Source organism: Triplophysa rosa, unplaced genomic scaffold, assembly GCF_024868665.1.
Source record: "Triplophysa rosa unplaced genomic scaffold, Trosa_1v2 scaffold92_ERROPOS276858, whole genome shotgun sequence".
Lineage (NCBI taxonomy): Eukaryota > Metazoa > Chordata > Actinopteri > Cypriniformes > Nemacheilidae > Triplophysa > Triplophysa rosa.
In genome coordinates this window covers 75,058-80,915 of record NW_026634928.1, presented here as the reverse complement: position 1 = coordinate 80,915, position 5,858 = coordinate 75,058, and positions in this window count along the sequence as shown.

Here is a 5,858-nt window from a genome sequence, read left to right as displayed (position 1 = left end):
TTAAAGTTTTACTTAATTAATATTGCATATAGGAATTTATAGTCTGTTATATTTGACCTGTGCTTCTCTCTCCTTTATCCTAAATGTGTGCTCTCACTGAGCGTGTGTGTGTGTGTGTGTGCGTACTTGTCTGTGTACGTACGTGTGTGCGTGTGTGTGTTGTGTGTGTGTGCGTGCGCATCCGTGTGTGTGTGTGTGTGTGTGTCTCTATGTCTATGTGTGTTAGTACGTGTGCATATTGTGTGTGTGGAGTGTTTTGTATGTGGGTATGTCTGTCTTCTGTGTTTTCAACCTTTTCTTGTTTTTGCAGGTACAACTTTAATTATTTTGCTTATAATCAATATGTCTCATGTACAGCTGCTTTGTAACAATGAAAATTGTAAAAGTGCTATATAAATAAAGTTGAGTTGAGTTGAGTTTTACTTCTTGATGTAATGGTTTTGGGACTGATATATATGCTCTGTTTACAGGTGTAGTGTCATGGAGTGTGATGTGCAGGTTCAACAAAGGAATACACCCGACATCATCCTCATTGTATGAAAAAGCCTGGCACTTGTCTCTAAGCAACTGGCTAACCGTTTCTCTTTGTGCATCATTCAGGTGATCCAGGGGGACTGGGGGATTCCATTGATGAGGTTTGTGTGTTTCTGCATAAGTTTTACTCACACTTTCCTCTTCTTTTGGTTTGTCACTCTCTTTATTGCTGTCTGTGATATCATCCCTGTTTGGCTGGTCTGTGGCCACAGATACGGCAGATTTTATGACTTGAAGATTTCCCAGAATTAGTCAACGTCTAAGGTGACAGCAAAGTTGTTTGTATTGGCGATGGGCACCGGTATTACCGATTTTCTGTCAGCCGGAACAATGACTAATTCTTCTTCGATGACCCCCTCTGGCAGTACAGACTCTTTATTAGGAACCAATAGTAGGCTTTGGCCCCTAAACAGAGATCCTGTATTGACTTTAACCAATGCAGTAGTGACGTGTTTGGCTGCCAATTGAATCTGTCTCTTTCGTGTGTGCACAATGCCTACTTCTGTTTTAGAATCTGGGGACTATATCAACTTAAGTACACTCTTAGCAGTCTTAAATGTCACTGAGAAAGCTCTAATCACATTATCGATGATGTCTCTTTCTGTCCTGTGGTCTCTACTTCGACTGAGAACCGCATCGATTACGTTGAATCCGATAATTGGCTGTTCAGCTACCTGTGGGTCAGTGGATACTAGGATGGGTACTAGTAATGGAATCGAACTCGAGTCTCTGTCTAATTTAAACTCGGCTTCAACCCACCCCGAGAATGGTATTTGCATTTGGTTGACAGCCAGCCCAACCAGTGTACCCGACTCAATGAGTTCATGAAAAGGTCTCACAGCATGATGAGGTATGTTCTGTTTTCTCCATTCCTCATTAATGACGCTTGCCTGTGCACCCGTGTCACATAAAACTTCCACAGGAACTCCTTCCAGCAGACATTGAATAAGGCATAAATGGGCATAAATGCCCTAAGACATAAATGACTAAATGTAAATGTAAGGCATTTTCTGCCAATTAGGTTTATATGTTTTGCATTGTGATGGAGAGGAATATTGTCAAGGGTTCTTTTCAGGTCATTTGGTGTCACAGTCTGCTCTGAGTGCTCCAGCGGGGACTCCAACTCATGGGCTACTGGTGGTCCCATCACAGCAACCCTCTCTCGTTTCCCTGCTGTTCCCTGGGTCGTCGGCAGCCTCTAGACAGGTGTCCCTCCTGTCCACAACAAAAATAATGTCTGCACTGCTCCCCTACTTGGGCTTCCTGACAGGCTCTGCAACCGTGTGGTCTGTTTGTGTTCACGGAGGCTACTCGTTCTGTTCTTCCATGCATTTTAGCTGTCTTCATTGTCTCATTGACCATCTTTTTCATTTCTTGGACCTCGGCTCTGAGCTGCTCAATCAGCTGACTGGTTTTTGAGTCTGCCTCCTCCTGTCGGCCATGATTTTTTTTCTAGTGGTGACGGAGTCGGCTTTAACCGCCGAAGCTCTGACATCTCTTTTCGGCACTGTACAGCTTTGTGAAAGTAGCTGGGGCTCAAACGGACATACACTGGTCTGGATCTCACTTAGCCGAGCCGGTTTGCTGAGTAGAGTCCTTTTCAACTTCTGCTGACGCTCCTGTTCTAGATTAGCAGCTTTATTGACTCGCTCTATTAACTCTGGGACTTTAGGGTCGCTCAAGTAAGGTTTAAGCAGTAACTTCACTGCATCACTTTGTAGTCCAGTTTCAATAGAGCGGAGGAACTTCCGTTTAATTAACGCTGGGCTGAAATGTTCATTCTCATCCTCCTCAATTAGTTTCCAAAGTAACTTCTCTCTAAGCTCGATTCCCCGAAATAGGAAGTTTTGGGCTGATTCTTTTGGATCTTGAGAAATGTTCATTAGCTTTTGCAGTAAGTCAGAAGAAGGATCAACCTTGAAGTGGCCTCTTAGGATTACTTTTAAGGCAGGGAGGGTGAGGTCTCATTTTATTTCGAGCATGTCTCTCAGGTGAAGGCCTGGACTTACTGCACGAGTTACCGCTTCCATGATCTCGATCTCAGTATGACCTTTTCGCAGTCCTGACTCAATCTGATTCATGAGGCTGGTATACGACAGTTTCTCTCTCTGCCCTACTTCCCTTATTTGCCCAGAAATCCGAAACTCCCTTCTGAGAGTCACTTCAGGTAGAACCGGTGGTGGCATAGTGTTAACTCTCATCTCCTCCACATTCACTCTGGTCTTTAGCCTTTGCTCCATGGCAACAATCTTCTCTTCAAGTGATTGACGGGCTTGGGCTTGTTCTAGCTATAATCTGGAGTATTTCTCTTTCAACATGTCTAATTCATTTGGCTCATTTGATGTGTTTTCCACTACAGTACCGGTTGGCTGTTTCAGGGAGTCCATCAAAGACCACACATTCTTTAGACACTGTACAAATATATTTTGGTCCTCCGTCTCTTCGACATCATCAAGTGTTCTCTACACCAGTCTGATTAGAGCATGCTGTGTTTTATTCTCAAACCCTCCAACCGGTTCATCACATTTCATATATTTGCAAACAGGAATGAGGTCAGGCTTGCTCAGCATAAAAAGGGCTTGGCTGATTTTAATGCGTAACTCCTCCATGTTTGATATTTCCACTGTTTCTCTGTGTTTATGGTGTTTTTAGGTTCGTCTCTAGAGCTCACGAGTGGGAATTTGCAGCTCCTGGCTTGGCTCGCCAAAATATGTAACACTTCTCAGACATGAAAGGATTTTCCGGGAACGTCACACATTTAAGATTAATTTATTCTGCAAAACATTAATAGCAGTTTCATAGCACTCGTTATCACACAAAACTCTTGCTCTACAATTCACATGAGATTTCACGTGAGGTCCGTTTTCTCATTATAAATCTACAAAAATCACCTTATAAACGTGTGAATGAACCCTCTTGTAACATACATAGGTCATTTTAACCTGAAATAGTATGAGCAAGATGACTTTAGCACATAGCAACGCACGTGCGAACACATAAATAATACACTTAAACAACAGAGACTGGTTTTCAAAGACTCCTCAGACACCTTATATGTAATATACACACAACCCTCGTGAACATTATTACATTCATATCATACAATACAAACAATATACACCAGCTTACCTGCAAAACATTAATAGCAGTTTCAATAGCGGCACTCACTATCACACGAAACTCTTGCTCTACAATTCACACCAGATTTCACATGAGTTCCGTTTTCTCATCCCCCTGCAACTCTACCGCCATCTACTGGTGTATCCTGAGACTACATTCTTTTTTAAGCTCATGCTGCATTATCTATCACACATACGTTTTCCCCTCTCCCAAATCACATTACAGCAGTGCAATACATAAACACTCATTGCGCTACAGTAGGGACAATTTGGTGTTCCCTGCATATTGGTGGGGACACGTCCCTACCATCCCTACGCAAATCGACGCCCTTGGCTCAAGTCAAAAGAAAGTTTGACTCGCGTCTACACTGGCGAGTAGCATGATGCAGCAAAAGACAATACAAACCATTAAGTCTGTATTTCCACTGACGCAGAGCGATTTAACGCTTTCTCTGTGACGCGAGTGGAGCAGCTGTTCAGCAGTCTTGTCGGGTTGCGTCTAGTGATGTGTACAACAGCCGTCATAATTTTAAGTACTTGAGTATTTTACTCATACTGAATGTAGACTTAAAGAAGCACTAGTCCTCAACACCTAAGAGATTTCATTGAAAAACAAGAAACAGTTGATTTGTGAGGAGAGCGATCACTTTTAATTTCTGAAATCATAATAAAACGGAACACCTCAAAATTGCAACAAATCTAGGTTGAAACCATAGTCAGCAAGTCTCTTCAGTATAACGGATCAATTAAATAATGGTTTTGGCCTCAATCTATCTGCAGCTTTCCTGTGGCTCAGTGGTTAGAGCATGGTACTAGCACTGCCAAAGGCATGGGTTCGATCCCAGGGGATTTCATATCAGATCAAATCACTTTTTTGTCACAACACCAATGTGCCGTGGAAAAGCTTGGGAGCGTGCCCCAGACAGTGCAGAATACAATTGACACATTTAACAAGTAACATTATACACATTTAGACATTTTACAAATAACAGTATACTTTCATATACAGTATATACACTAAAATAAAACACTAATATACAAAAATATACAACATAATCCACAATGCACAGAGTGGTTGTAGATGTAATGAAGTCCAGTTGGTAAACATTTTGGTGGTGATGGAGTTAAAAAGGATGGTGAATGGTATAGACAGAGAGGTGTGCTGTGCCACTGTCAGTTCTGAAGGGACACCAACCTCTGGCCAACGTTCAGTTTACACATATATGTAGTCAGAAACAAAATGTATAATACTAGGGCTGCAACAACTAATCGATAAAATTGATAATAATCGATAATGAAATTCGTTGTCAACGAATTTCATTATCTATTAGTTGGTCTGTGACGTCACATGCGAGCTGCGCCGTTATAAATCAAGCGCATCTTCTTCCCTTTTAAAATTACCATTTTAGATGTGTCTCTCCGTGCAGCATGAGCTGCGCAGTTTTAAAGTCAGACGTGGTTCTCCGTGGATGCGTCTCTTCGTGCAGCGCGAGGTGCGCAGTTTTAAAGTCAGACGTGGTTCTCCGTGGATGCGTCTCTTCGTGCAGCGCGAGATGCGCAGTTTAAAAGTCACACGTGTCTCTCCGTGCTGCGCAGTTTTAAACTCACACGTGTCTCTCGGTGCAGCGCGAGGTGCACAGTTTTAAAGTCAGACGTGTCTCTCCGTGCAGCGCGAGGTGCGCAGTTTTAAAGTCAGACGTGTCTCTCCGTGCAGCGCGAGGTGCGCAGTTTTAAAGTCACACGTGTCTCTCCGTGCTGCACGAGGTGCGCAGTTTCAAAGTCAGGCGTGTCTCTCCGTGCAGCGCGAGGTGCGCAGTTTTAAAGTCAGACGTGTTTTGCATGCATCTCTTCAAGCTGCGCAGTTTTAAAGTTTAAAGGGGAGAGGTGTTTTAAATGACACAATTAAAGATTATATTAGTAAAACCCAATTTGTGGCGTTTGCACTTTGCAAAGTACATAATAGGCTAAATACCCTGATTTGGTGGTTTATTTAGTTCAGAGGTGGGTAACGAAGTACATTTACTTGAGAACTGTACTTAAGTACACTTTTTGAGTATTTGTACTTAAGTATTACGTTTTCTGTTTACTTTTTACTGTACTTCACTACATTTTAATGACAAATATCTCACTTTTCATGGCACAAAAAAATGATTTCCTTGGCCGACCGTCCCCTCGCTCCCACATTTGGGAGAGATTATTGTCAGT